This window comes from Rhipicephalus microplus, chromosome 1 (assembly GCF_043290135.1).
Source record: "Rhipicephalus microplus isolate Deutch F79 chromosome 1, USDA_Rmic, whole genome shotgun sequence".
Lineage (NCBI taxonomy): Eukaryota > Metazoa > Arthropoda > Arachnida > Ixodida > Ixodidae > Rhipicephalus > Rhipicephalus microplus.
The window spans coordinates 183215584-183231242 of record NC_134700.1 but is presented as its reverse complement, the minus strand read 5'-3'; the positions used below and the strand labels follow the sequence as shown (position 1 = coordinate 183231242).

General features: G+C 45.4%; 1 long non-coding RNA gene across 1 annotated transcript in view; it reads right to left on the bottom strand.

Annotated features, from left to right (window-relative positions):
- LOC142769041 (uncharacterized) overlaps positions 1 to 15659 on the bottom strand; it is a 205309-nt gene that overhangs the window by 168917 nt on the left and 20733 nt on the right. Inside the window, exon 2 of the long non-coding RNA XR_012885622.1 lies at positions 867 to 1006. This is a non-coding gene — a long non-coding RNA (uncharacterized LOC142769041). The remainder of the gene's footprint in view (positions 1 to 866; positions 1007 to 15659) is intronic.

Below are 15659 nucleotides of genomic sequence, written 5' to 3'. Positions count from 1 at the left end.
GACTGAATTGCCAAACGGATATAGCGAGGTGGTAGAATATGAGAGGTGGCAAAACGGTGTCGCATCGCCAATGCACCGCGCATGTCCCGAAAATGCTAGAGTTCCCGCCACGTCTCCGCCAGGCGGCGTCAGGGGTTCTATGGGCCGATTTCTGCGCTCCGGCGCCTTTGAAAGCATGCCGCCGGCATGCGTCGCGAGTATTCAGACTGCATTTTTTACGACTCTTACTTTTGAGAAAGAGCTTTGCGAAGCGGTGTTGTACACCAAAGAGGTTTTAATTAACCCGGAAGAGCTACCGTCGCACAGGGTTTTCGCACGTATTTGAGCTTGCAGGGTGACTTCAGACTCGTCGTTCACTCATTGTTTGTTTATTGTTTCATTTCTATAATGAATACAGAATCATTCCGATAGCTCTACGGGGATCAAAATGTCAAAGCCGAATAAATTCTCTTTAAAATAAAGATATTTTTGGTATGTCACGCGATACACTACAGCTGCTTTTTCTTCCTTGCAATATGTATAAGCAATCCTTCATTATAGTTGCACAAATATGCAAGACCAGCATTTCTTCACAAAACTACTTTTAACACACACACGCACAACTAAGCAGTAGGCGACCATGCGTTCATGCGTAATAGCTAATTTTTGCGGCAGCCTGCAGTTCATAAGTTAACGACGTCAATAAGCTCGGCTCTACATACAATAACGCGAAAAACAAAAGCAAAAAATAACGCGAAAGTGTTGTTGTTTTTTGCCACAGTGCACCAAAACCACAGCTGCATATCTCCGTCATATATTGACATAAAAAACACACACACAATAAGATAGCAAAGCAATAAATGTTTCATCATCGGGGTCGAACTCACGAGTTTTCGGGCTGCGACAAAAGATGCCGAGTGCGTTAACCACTGCTGCAGTCACAAACTCCGGAGGCTTTACAGACCCGCCTTTCATATCTCAGGCTTTACTGTCATAGTGCTTCCGGTCGGTGTAGTGGTGTCGCCGTCTGGGATGGTTAAAGTGGAGTAATTAATCATGAGTGATAGCCTACGCGATGAGCCTCTGCAACACATCGTTGCTACTCGTCCGTTTATATGGCGCGTGTTAAATAAAACAGCCCTTTTGTGAAGGCCCTCACACACCGAGAGGTGGTGACACTAGCGCAAGCTTTGGCCTCCCTTAAAGCATTCACGCATATCAAAAAAGTACGGGAATGCTTTCTTCCTTCCTCTGTGGTGTTTGGCCGGTACTTCGCTGGACTGGCTTTCACAGTTTTCATACTCCGCACTGGTGGAACCAGTATGCGGCCTTCGGCTCTACCGAATAGTACGTCATACACAAACAGGGCACATGGTCGCGTTTCGGTTCCCATATTGCACAATTTTGCTTATTAAAAATTATTTACAATTTTTCTGAGCATTTCAGCTATTGGGCTCGTGACAAGAGTGTCTCAGGAACATAGAAACACCATAACCTTGACATGGTCAAAAAATCATCGGCGTTGTCCTTTAAGCTTCGCCTTTAGGAGTTGAACGCGATAGCGAAATCTAGCCCCTAGTGCGCCCTTCAACCGCTAAGTGCATACTTATTAATATGTCTTGTTACACCAACGCCTCCTCTAGAAAGATTCCGGCGACATCACAGGCTTTCCCATGGGGACGGGAGGTTCCTCGTGGTTCAGTGCTTTTTCTGCGAGGAGCGCTCGCAGCCGACACCTCTACTTTCGCTGGATTCGGAAGTGACGCCATCACTGAATGCACGATTGTGTTGCCTTCGAGACGGCAGTAAATATTCATTTATTCTCAGAGGTTGCAAGGTTTAAAGCAGCCGCCACGCCGGCATTGTTTGGGCAGCGGAGGAGGGGAGAACAGAAGAGGGCCGGGAACCCTCTTTGTGGCTCACGTGACAGGTATCTTTCAAGAGAAGGCGTTGGTTACACACACACACGCACACACACCCACACACACATGCACACAGTCGATTGTACCAGCGCGCGAGCGCGAAAGGTACATACAGGTTTTCGATCTAAAGCAATAGTCGCACAGCCTCCAAGATACACGCCGTGCGCTTGCCATCTAGGAGGCAATAAAGAATCTCACAATGCCCCACAGATGGCAGCACATTATCTAGCGTTTGCTGTTTGCTTGATCAACGCCTTTGGAAAGGCAATATATGTTTTCCGCTAGAAGAACAAAGTTGTCCATCTTTAGAGCTGTTTGAAAGTTCCTTTGTGTAAGTTAGCAGCGATGGTTGCATTATCTCAGCCTTTTTCGATGTAGCTTGATGGCCTCCCAAATGCGCCTACAAATCGCCGAATTGGCTCGTTTTCGTCGTGACACCTGGCGAACAAAATGCGTTAAGGACACTTCGTCCACTATACATGGCATTTAGGTAGTGCTTTTTCCCTACGAAGCTGCAAGCAACATCGTTCGGAATGGTTGCGTTCTTGATGTTCTCCGCTGCAAAGAATCAACCGGCTTCAAGCCAAGGTACTGCTCAGGTTTCTACCAGCAGTAATGAATACCGCATCATCCTGCCCCATCTTCCTACTGGTAAGCTCGTCGGCGACTCCGTTTTTCTGCATGCAGACCTTGCTGGTCGTCCATACCGAGCACAGGACTTTCGAGATGCTCTCCGTAGATCTTACAGATGTAACCTCGATTGGACAGTTTCAAATGTCTCATGTTTGGATGGTGACTTACAGGACAGCACTAGCGAAAACGAAACTTGTAACCTGCGGTGAATTTATATTCAAGGGAGGTGTGTTGTGATAGACGCTGAGCCCACGGAAGTTAAAACGAAGTTATTATGGCTACCTGAACGTTTAGAAGATATATATATGCATGAAGCCCTGCAGTCATTGGGAAAGATCAAGTCAATTACAGCGGAAACTTTGAGAGTGTCAGAGATGCAACAGATGCGTACCCTTAATCAAGATGTCGTATTGACACTCGCGGATTGAGTCCGTGTGTGCGACATCCCGCATCTACTCTCGGTTTGTGGTCTACAAAGCCTCGTGCTCATTCCCGGCAGACCACCATTATGCCTGCGCTGCAACAGAGTAGTAGTCGTCACTGCCATACACCGCGCAGCGAGGATTGTCGACGGTTTGGACACACGGCTGAAGAATGTGTGGCGAACTATGCCAACAAACTGCGTCATCGCATACGAACACCTGATGACGCTTTGCAAGAACACATTATGGATGCTACGGAAGTCCTTGAAGCAACTGGCGACCTTCCACCTACCGTAGTTGTTGAAGCCTGAGCTGCCGAGAAAGACGATGCTAATGACTGTGCTGTAGCGGAGACATCCGAACAAGTATCGCAAGAAGATGGCGCGAAAGACGGCGGCGACACTCGTAAAAGCACTCGGAAGAAAGTCTCGAAAGCAGGGTTGATGATGAGGCACTAGATAAGGAGATGACTGCTAACAATGTTTGAGCATGCACCGACGTCTTCATAAGTAAACGCCGAGCACCACTCAAATCCGCGACAAGCGAGGGAAGTGACTCCACTGCATGTCCTCGTCAGTCACGTCATCACAAGTCATCACAGCCTGCAGGAAAGTGCAGACGCTCCAGATCAAAGAGGCCGGGTAGTGGGGACGGGGTGCATTCACGCGCTCCTTCTCCACCAGACCGGCGAATGCAACTCTGAAAAGAATACAGACACCATGGCGCTTCCCTAGAGAGTCACTTTTGCAACGGTGAACGTATGTGGACTACGATCCAAGCAGAAACAGGTGCAGCTCCGCCAGTTCCTCTTCAGCCGACATCTCGATTTCGTCGCCGTTGAAGAAACGAAGATTGAGAGTGAAGTGGATACAGAGAGGGCTGTGGTCTTATCTCTCCTATTTTATGTATTTGTGTCGCATGCCGTGATTGATGTGGGGCTTAACATCCCAAAGCCACCAAATGATTATGAGAGACGCCGTAGTAAAGGGCTCCGGAGATTTCGACCACATGGGGTTCTTTAACGTGCACCCAAATCTGAGCACACGGGCTTACTACATTTCCGCCTCCATCGGAAATGCAGCCACCGCAGCCGGGATTTGAACCCGCAACCGGCTGCGGGTCAGCAGCCGAGTACCTTAGCCACTAGACCACCGTGGCGGGGCCCGCATGCAGTGGGCCTTTAGAATATTGGAACATTAGAAGAAAGCATGCTAAAGCAAAATCTTCAAAACCTACATGAATTTGAGCGTGAGACCATGTTGTAGGCCCGTGCACTCAGCTTTGGGTGCACGTTAAAGAACCCCAGGTGGTCGAAATTTCCGGAGCTCTCTACTTCGGCGTCTCTCATAATCATATGGTGGTTTTGGGACGTTAAACCCCACAAATCAATCATTGAGCGTGAGGCCCCTGGTTGCTATATATAGCAGCCGAAATTGCTAATGCCAAAAACGCACTCTAGAGGTATAACGCTTAAGGTTACAGAGGTGTCCGTGTTCGATCCCACAATACTCGTTTTTTGCATTCAGTGTAGCCCACACGTCAAGCCTTAATCGATGAATATGTCAACGCTGAAATCAAGTTAAAACCAGACATTTACTCGGGAGGATTATTGGTCAATAATTCCAGTGAAATTATGTCAGAATTTCAAACTTATAAAAAGAATATTTCAGCGCCTCTTCTGAAAACGACAATGAAGATCTGGTGACGCAGTTTTTGTCATTTGTGAATCTTCTAACTGCCGAGGAAGGTGAATCTATTAGTGGGTCATTCCCTATACAAGCAATAAAACTTGCCGTTGAACAGTTACTATTGTCGACAACGCTAGGACCTGATGGAATATCCGGCAAGTTTAACAAAGCATCTAAATTCATACTGTGTCCTGTACTGCTCGACGTTTTCACGCTGAGTTGGAATCTGGAGATAGTCCCTCACAGTTTTACTAAAATCCACACTGTTCAAATTCCAAAATACTCAGAAAAAAAAGCTTTGTAACGTTGATGGCTACAGACCAATTACATTGGGCAACGTTGATTACAAAATTTCTTCAAAGGTACTTTAAACAGGCTTCAATTAGCAATGTCAATACACATTGGTGCCCATCAGATGTGCGGTTTAAAAGGTGACTCAATACAAACTAATATACACATTGCTCGCACAGTAATGGAACATTGTACACACTCACATGAACAACTGGCAATACTACAAGTAGACTTGGCGAAAGCCTTTGATCGGGTTCGCCATTCTTTTCTGTTTTCTCTTCTAGAACCTGTTAACGTTGGCTCCACTATGTTTAAACGTGTAAAACTATGCTACAATGAATGTTGATTGATTAATATGTGAAGTTTAACGTCCCAAAGCCACCATATGATTATGAGAGACGCCGTAGTGGAGGGCTGAGGAAATTTTGTCTACCTGGGGCTCTTTAACGTGTGCCAAAATCTGAGCACAGGGGCTTACACCAATTGCGCCTCCATCGGAAATGCAGCCGCCAGAGCCGGGATTCGATCCCGCGACCTGCGGATTAGTAGCCGAGTACCTTAGCCACTAGACCACTGTGACTGGGCTACAATGAATGTTCAACCCGATTAATTGTTAATGGCTATCTTTGTTAAGGGCTGTCCGTTGTTTATTGTTAAGGACTGTCCGTTGTCGCCAATGCTTTTTGCTCTTTACTTGGAGCCACTGCGCTTAAGTGTAATCCGATTTAATAACGTCCCGGGTTTCAGTGCTTAAGGGACTGAGGTAAAGGCTTTGGCGTATGAGGATGACCTAGCCTTCACTTGCACAGATATTTCTAGTATAGAAATGACGGTGTCAACAATCGGAGAATTGGAAAAAATTTCAGGGGCCCGAATGAACTTTGCTAAAAGCTTGAGACCGTGGTTTGGCACGTGTGCATATAAACCAACCCAATTTCAGGATATATAATGGTCTTGTATTCCACCAAAACACCAATGCGTTCCATTAGATGCATATAGATCAAGCGCAAATTATGGTAAATAACGTGTACCCACCCTAAAGCGCCATGCCCAGACGTTTATTCCTCATAACCTCTCTATCTTAGGCAGAGCTAAAGCATGCAACCTGTTTTTGGCAAGAAAAATATTCTACGTTCTGCAAATAATTTGTTGTTCTAGGGTTTACAAACAGAAATTTCAGTGTATATTTGCTACCTTTATTTGGTCGTCCACCAATGAACCAATGAAGCGAGATAATTTTTGGACCTGTCTGTGCAGGTGGTCTTGGGTTGGTACACCCTTTTATTAAACTACTGGTGTGGGGCTTTTCCTATCTTCGTGACTGTGCTCATCCACTGCTTTGAACACTCTTGCAGGTGAATTTCGCAAATGTTTTACAAACGTTAGTGGTATCTACTAATGTTGCATCGCCTCTCTATCTGCAAGGGTTCATGCGTGAAGTATTCCAATCAGTGCGTTTCCCGACATCCAGATTCTCTAATGAGTACCTGTTCTCTAGCTCAAGAAAATACCTATATTATGCTGTGTTGGATGCGCTCTCTCCGGCCCCACTTTACCGCTCACTATATATTGAATTTTCTGGTCATGACGTGCTATTTCGTGTAATAAAAATGCCCATTTCCCAATAAACAAGACATTTTTTACAAAGTGCATACAGAAACAATACCTGTAAAATTCTGGGTAAACACCAAAGGCATATTTGTATCCTGAATTACCTGCACCTCTGTGAAGTTCCAGAAACAATCAAACATTCATTTATTAGTTGTAAGGACGCCATACTTTTCTGAGACGCCCTGCAGAGAGCTTTATAAAATGATCTGGATTTAAAATCTCACAGCATCCGTTATCTTGTACCATCCAAATGCAACGAAATGCCAGTTGACATGCTGTTGTTAATGGGCATGCATAGTTTGTGGGAAACCTCGCACGTTGGATAGGCATGTGAAACCAATGGCGTCTTCGCCAAATCACTTTGTGCAAATGACTGTGCGGCTAAGGTGTTTTTATGACCAACTGCAATTTCAGCCGCGCTGATATGCTGAGTTCATGAAGTGTGCTACTCAAATACCCCTTTAGAATTGTGTTATACGAGATTTACTTTGTAACAACCATTGTACGTTTGATGATTTGACCCTACGTATGTTGTACGCTATGTATACACGTACGCCGCATTTGTATTAAATACCATGTCAGAAAAAAAAACATCGTAGCTTTGTGGTAGGACACCTGCTTGCCACGCGAAGGGCCCGGGTCCGATCCTCAGTGTGACCGGAAGTTTTGTCCTTTTATTTCTTTCTTTCTCAAATTTTCACTCACGGACAATTTCTCGCTCACAACTAACGGTGCCGACGCCGACGGCGGAATTTCTGCGACACGAGCTCTCTAACGCTATTGCGTTAAAATCCCTCCACGATGCGTGCTTGACTCGCTTGGTTGTCCTCTCCTCGCGCCACGCCGGGTAAAGTTCGGCACAGCGGCGGCGCGCACTGTCATCCTTGGTGAGCGTGGCTTGGAGGTGACTGCTCCTGGATACAAGCGGGGCTAAGCGAATGGTACAGAAAGAATTTCGCAGATTGTAGACGTTTTACTTCAAGCTCTAAAGGGACCCTATACCCTTCCGAGTTCAAATACGAGGAAAGGGTTTCTTTCTAGGTATACAATTCCTACTGACAATATCTCTTCTTTGCCACTTACCTCTTCATATAGCGTGTTTATAACGTCAGCCCTATAAGCGTTGACCCTATACGAATTTCGTTCTTTTAGGCTACATGCCGGTATCTCCACGTGCGCAATCGGAAATATACACTATAATGTGAAATGAGTTGATCATGCGTGATAGTCATGTGAGACAAGAAGGAACGGGTGGATGACCGCATAGCAAAGCGCAGTAGCAGACAAAAAAACTCATACTTCTTGCATGTTGACCAATCAAGAGGATGTACCCTAATGACGTCACATGATTTACTTCTCTGGCGTCACGAAGAGCACCAAAAAGACGAGAGGCGTCAAGAGAATATAATGAGCTCGTTTATTGAATCTTCAGAAGCATCTCTTAAAATAGACGCGACTTCCTTGCAACTGGCATTATGTGTGCTGCAGTGCCCGGCCTTTACAGCACAGCGAAACGTTGCGATGTGCGTCTTCATGCCCACAAGCCGCCGCGAACCTGGCGGCGGCCGCGACTAACTAGAGCATTTCTGTGATGTTCTCGCGGCACTCGCTTGACCACCTCTCTTATTTCACTGCCATTGCATATAGCTAGGAGTTTATTTTATATTCTTTTGGTTTTACTTATTATTTGCCCTACATACAGTATTCGCTTGCTACCCCTCAAAAGCACCTGACAACGCGAAAAGTTCATATCGGTAGACCAAACACATTGGTACACGCTCAAAACATTATAGCAAAACATTCCCACAAGATCTTCTCATTGCTGTGTCCACTAAGTGTACCTCTGGACAAGTACGCATTTGACCTCGAGTTGATTTGTTTCTGTGCTCAATTCGGCTATTGTCCTACCTATCGTTGTCCATGTGTGTTAGCAAATAAACAGAGGTACGGTATATAAGTACAATACATAGAATGTGAACAACCGAGAAAATTGAGAGACTTGCGTGGAAAGTTGCTTCGAGGGAGCATCATCAGGATGACAAGATCAAGCGATAGCGTTGCGGTAGCGGATAGATACTTCATCATACGCGAAGAAACAAAGTCCCTAAATAAAATCATTGAAACGGAATGGAAACTTCCGCAGCAACTTATGGAGAAGGAAGGTGAACACGCCGCTTGTGCGGAGGTCGCTGCATACAGTATTGCGGATTATCGAAGCGTGGTATTCAATTTCAGTCGCCACACTGCTAGGACGGGTGTGCAGCGGTGGAAGGGTAGCTCGCTCCGCTATATGCAATTCAGGTTGCTCTGGATAACAGATACTTCCATCTAGACCGGTGTTCGTGACTGCGACGCATAGTCGATCAAACTAAGGGCTATCTTACATTCAGGTGTTGATGATAGTTGCAGAGAAGTGGCATCCTTGTTGTTGATGATGTTGTTGACGATTATGGTGTTTTTTTAGTGGTGATGTTTAGTTTCGTCGTTTTTTTTTTCACCAGAGTGGATATGACTTGAGGGCAAACTATGCAGTTCAAGAATCTAGCTTCGTTCTGCAATACCATTGCAGGAATGGGACTATGTGCATTTGTGTTTCTACATGCGCACATTTCTATAGTTCTGGGCTTGTCGGCAGCACCCACTGGCACCCGCTCCACATTATATGAAATTATTATTTGAAGACCCTGCTCAAGTACCACTTAAGTACCATAGATCCTTATTAAAGAAGTATCAAAATCACATATTTTTCGAGACCATTTTTCTCTTTCTTTCGCCTATCGCCCGAGAAAACGTAACAACGTGGCCGCTGACGGCGTTGCAAATGCCGCGATATGACCTTGCATCACGACAAAAACTACTCGTTCTTAGTCCTATTTCGATGGAATCATGAGTAAAATGAACACGGCCGCTTCCACAAGTACCGCAACCTGTGGGCAGCTTTTGCTTGCGTTTAATCCTGCTAGAAATGCCGATAAGCAAGTTCTTCTCAAGGGTGAAGCACTGCTTGATGATGCGCGAGAGTTGCAGTAGTATAATACCGTGCCAGTTTTCTACGTCACTGCTTCTACACTGAACAGTGACCCCGATAATTCCCTTTTTTTTTAAAGACACCACACTCAATGTATTTGTAAGATCCAGGTGCGCACTAGAGCACGTTAAACATATTCCTTGGTAACGCTTTCATTTCATTTAAAGAGAATTTACTAGCAGCTGCTCCCCGACTTCCACTAAAGCATGCTTAGTCAAAGTATGCATTGCCTGGAAAAGACCAAAGTGTTCCTTTTTTCCGTGATTTGTTGTAATGTTTGCAGGCTTCGTAATTGGATATGTGCCACAGACATTGAGTATGATTGACCGATATGTGGGGTTTAACGTCCCAAAACCACCATATGATTATGAGAGACGCCGTAGTGGAAGGCTCCGGAAATTTCGACCACCTGGGGTTCTTTAACGTGCACCCAAATCTGAGCACACGGGCCTACGGCATTTCCTCCTGCATCGGAAATGCAGCCGCCGCAGCTGGAATTCGATCCCGCGACCTGCGGGTCAGCAGCAGAGTACCTTAGCCACTAGACCACCGTGGTGGGGCCACAGACATTGAGTAAATCTCGGTACTCTCGCAAGGGTCCGCCAAATATGATTATATAACGATGATGTCATTTGATCATAGATATTTGCGCAGACCTTAACCAAGGAAAGAACAATGTTAAAAAGAACGAACTCTCCGCCTTTTCACATCGAGCTACGCACATCGCGCGCACAACCATTTGAGAGATAATAAGTTTCCTTTCCTGTCAAGGCAATTAAAGGACTGCTCGCACACGTGCCGTCGAGCCTTAAGGTGCTTGGGAGCGTGCGAATCACGCCAACGCGGCTTAGAGGGCCTGATCGCTTCCTAAGCAAGACAGGTTTAGATTCCCGTCTTTAGAGCATCCGATAATGTAGAGACTTTTGTTCGTGTCCTACACCGAACGAGACATTGTGTGCAGTGACTCGTTGTGCTATATCACAATGACCTCCCATCAAGTCCTTCTCTTTCACTCTCTTGCCATTTTCCCCTTACCTCCGTGAGGAGTAACAGGCTAGAAACCTTCTTTCCAGGCCGACCTCTCCTTCATCTCATTAAACACTTTCTTCTTCTTTCGACGTCTCCGAAATTTCTCGTGTTAGCTGGTAGTGATAACGCTTGACAACCACCAATTATTGGTGATCTTTAGGAATTCAGCCAAAGTTTCTCGTTTAGGGCTGTGCAAATATAGATTGTTTTAAGGAATGTGTCCACTATTATTGAGAAATTGCAGAAAGGAGGCATCTGCGTGCTACCTGCGGTGTTTCATTTACTCTGGCAGAGGCATCCCCAGATGCATACAAACATTAATTACGGGAGTAACTGTAAAGATCAACACAACTACGTTTTTCACCAGTGGAACTAGGTTAAATGGGCAAATTAAAGTCTTTCTAGCGAGAATTGCATCCTCACATCTTCACATGCATACAAGCATTAATTATAACTGTAACTATAAAAATTAACACCACTAACTTTTTAGCCAGTGGTAATAAGCGGTCAAGTCAAGTACGCAAATTCAAGTCCTTCCTGCGAGAATCAAGTGGAGAATCACCAGGCGTGACCTCCCTTGCGCTGCTGTTTCTCGCTAATTTTGTGAGTTTTCTTATTCGTTTTCTGTGGCTTACTGCCACGATTCGGCCACCACCATCGCGGTCACCACCAGGCGCCACCACTTCCAGGTGCCGAAGCCTCACGTTATGCTGCCACGACGTCCGAAAGCTTCGGCTACGGGTGGCGACCATTCTTGCCGGCGCCCATCTAATGAGGACGGAGTGATGAATGCGTCTGAACAGCAAGACAATCTTGTTCTTATCTGATTTCTCTCTTTTTTAACAATCATTGTATTAAGGGAGGAGGAGAAACAGCGGGAAAAGAAAGGTAGGGATGTTAACCAGTCTGGAACAATCGGTATGCTACCCTGCACTGCGGATAGGGATGAGAGAGTTTGAAACATGGAAAAGGGGAGAGAAAGGAGAGCAGGCACACGCATTGGGCTAACAAATGCTGATGACTTGGAACATGTTGACGCGCACTAACTCACGAAAGCCCAAAAAGACGCAGTTTTATTCCACTGGCGTTCCACTGATTTATGGATGCTTCCTTGACTTCTCGCCCCGCCACGGTGGTCTATAGTGGCTAAGGTACTCGGATGCTGACCCGCAGGTCGCGGGATCAAATCCCGGCTGTGGCGGCTGCATTTCCGATGGAGGCGGAAATGTTGTAGGCCCGTGTACTCAGATATGGGTGCACGTTAAAGAACCCCAAGTGGTCAAAATTTCCGGAGCCCTCCACTACGGCGTCTCTCATAATCAAATAGTGGTTTTGGGACGTTAAACCTCACAAATCAATCAATCAATCATCCTTGACTTCTCAAAAATGATGATCGTTAGCCATACTTTACTCGAACATTTACGTAAAAGGCAGCGTGTGGACAACCTATTTTGTGTGTATGATTGAAGATCTTCTAGGCAACATAACAAATAAAATTATACCATGTTTTGAGGACCTTATGAACACTGTGATGGCACCTTGACGACACCCAACGCCGATGATTTATTACTCCGAAGAAGGCGTGAACTTATAATCAAGAAGATTAAAGCGATGCAACTATCAATGACTCCAAAGAAATGAACATTTACATGGAGGTAGAAGGCAGGCCTTTCACAACAGTCACGTACAAGAAAGCCCGACCAGCGGGGATACCCGTAATCCTAAAGCTAACGGATCCTGGTGCCTCTATCTGGAAAGTGAATCTGAACAAACTGGCCGGTGAAGTGGTATCTTCAGCTAAAGAGAAAGTGCAATCGTTCCACGTCAACATACGTTGCAGCTTTTCTAAGTGTCTCTAAAGTTACTGCATCCTCCAGACTTCTTGAGGTAACGCATGCAGCTGGTCTTGAAGTGGTACCGTACATACCGCAGTCGTATGTTCAGGACCTAGGAAATATTAAGCAAACACCTGTACAATACAGTGAAGATCAGCTGCTTGAAAGAGGCAGCGGTGTAATTTCCGTCAAGAGACAGACTAAATGGCTCCGTCGTGAGGATGGTTCTGCAGAGCCAGATTTACTCGGCAGTGTCATTTTTAAGTTCTCGACCAATAAACCATTGCCACCTCGTGTTCTCCTACGATTCACAAGTCATCCAGTGGAAGAGTACCTACAGCCAGCTACACGATGTTACAACTGTCAACGATATGACCATGTTGCCAAATCGTGCCAGAGACAACTTCGTTGCAACATCTGTGCCGGAGCACATAACAAAGATTGTACATCCAGGAATCATTCCAGTTGTGCCAATGGCAGTGAAGACCACGTACACTGTCGTATGTATGCTGGTTGTCCAAAACATCAGGCGGCTACACGACTTATGCGACAGGAAATTTTGCTTGGAAGAGCTCTGAAGAAGGGATCACCTTATCCGAACCTTGAAACGGTGAAATCACACTCTGTGAATTCAAAATCACAGAAGAGTACATAAGTCTTAATAGAGCTTATATCTTTATACGAATATATAGTTATTCTGAATGGAATACTTTCTCTTGGCTGGAATCTGTATGCACGTTTGCTGAGAGAGCTCTCTATTGTAAAATAAGGTGGTTTTTCTTGCACGTATTGAGTGGCTTAATGTGAGATGGTTATCATTTTCTGGTTCTGGAATATTGAGCGCCCAAAAAAGGTTAACTGATTTGTCCCGCATCATTAAGTGACGAAATATAAAGCCCTATCAAACGCCGCGTGCTCAGCCATTTTTTATTGCAGGCATTGCCTCGGCATCATAACGTCACTCATTCATCAAAGTGGCGTTGACTGTGCTTGTTTTTTTTTTTGGGGGGGGGGGGGGGGTATCATGGCGTTTTCATTTTCCAATCTCTTAGGCTTTCAGTACTCATACATTTCGTCACGGCAATCTCGACACAATAGTATATACTGTAAACTTTGGGATTCACTAATATGAGTGTCTGACGCTCACTAAATACCACAACTCTTTAAGATACATGCTGGGAAAATGATGCTTTACGCAGTAGTCTCAAGCTTTGCCATCCACAAAGTAGAGAAAGGCGTATCCCAGGGTGCTGTGCTTAGTCCACACTTTTTCAACATCACCCTGATATATATAACAAGTATATTGCCGCGAGGAGAGCCCCTCACAATTCACGCTGATAATATCTGTATCTGGAGCGCTTCAAATTCACGTCTTGCCAACAAGCAACGCCTCGAAAACGTTTTACGAAACTTCACGTATTTGGCTCCTTGGAGTATGCTCTTTTCTCCAGAAAAGAGCACAGCCGTCGCTTTCACGTGAAAGAAAATGACCAAGTATCCACTCCTCCTCGGTGGCCGGCCGCAGACTTATGTATGGTCTCAGCAATTTTTTTGCAATACTCATTGACTGAAATCTTTTATGGTCCCCTCAGGTGAAGAAATTTCGAGCAAGAATAGCTGCAGCATACCAAATCTTCAAATTCATGGCGGAAACACGATAGGGATGTAAATGCCGATGAATAGTCCTACTTGAGAAAGCGTATATCGAAGGAACCTTGCGTTATTGTCTACAGCTGCTTCACCGATTATCACCAGCAAACAAAAGAACTTTAGAAGCCACACGAAACTATTCCTTACGAATATGCTTTCGAAGGGCTCCTCAACCTCGAGAACTGTAGCGGAAGCAGGATGTCTCCGGCTAGATGTCATCTGCACTCAAGAAATATTGCGCACTAATTTCCGCCATGTTTTACAAGAGAAGCCCCATTTTCCGTGCTGCGTACATCTTACCCAAAGCACTTCTGCATTCGCCCAAGCTAAGCGAATGCAGCAACTTACTGATATTATACAGCCGAAGAAGTTAATGTCGATTGATTGATTGATTGATTGATTGATTGATTTGTGGGGTTTAACGTCCCAAAACCACCATATGATTATGAGAGACGCCGTAGTGGAGGGCTCCGGAAATTTCGACCACCTGGGGTTCTTTAACCTGTGCCCAAATCTGAGCACACGGGCCTACAACATTTCCGCCTCCATCGGAAATGCAGCCGCCGCAACCGGGAATCAAACCCGCGACCTGCGGGTCAGCAGCCGAGTACCTTAGCCACTAGACCACCGCGGCGGGGCGAAGAAGTTAATTTCTGCAAGATTATCTCCCTAGACGCTTTCACCTTTAGATATTAAACCGTTTGTACCGGGCATCAATGAAGCAAAGAGATGTATCGTACAGACCGCGCTATTGCAGACTGTTCTCTTCTACGTAATCCATCATTATATACTCAGCATTGTCATATTTATACTGACGCCTCAACTACATACTCAGGAGAGTTCAGCATATAGCCTCTATCTACGCTTTACAAGATAGACTTTATCTTATCGAGTACAACGCAGGACATCAGCAACGACAACAGAACTTCCTGGCATCAGAAAGCAGTCCTCTATATCCTGCGTCAAACGCCGAACCGATGAGCGACCTTGACTGACTCCAAGGAAGCACTACAAATACTGTTCAGCACTTAAAGAAAAGATATTATCCCCCGATTTCATTCGATATAATGTGCTTACACCAATTGGCTATTACCACCGATAACGTTATCACATTTCAATGGATACCGGCTCACTGCGTTATACTGGCCAATGAAAATGCAGATGAAGCGACCCGCAAAGGACTTCAAGAGCAAAATTACAGGCGAACTTATTTCACTAAATTTAATTCTTCTCAGCTGGTTAAAAGGCTTGCTCCTGAAGAAAAGAAGAGGCTCTTGAACCTCTCGACGCATCGTTATGCTTTCCTCAGCGCTATCGACCCACATCTAAAACCCTATACTCCCATCCAGAATCCTTCGACACCTGGAAACTCTCTACCACCGTCTCCAACTGAACCGCGCTTATGAAAACAACTTACGCTACCACTTCGGTTAAGCAGAAAGTCCATACTGCAATACCCGTGGCTCACTCGAAACTGTTGAACATATCTTGTTTGAGTGCCAGGCGTATGCCGATGAGCGTACGCTCTATGAGCACTGCATGCCAAAATAACTATCAGTTGGTTGTGTCTT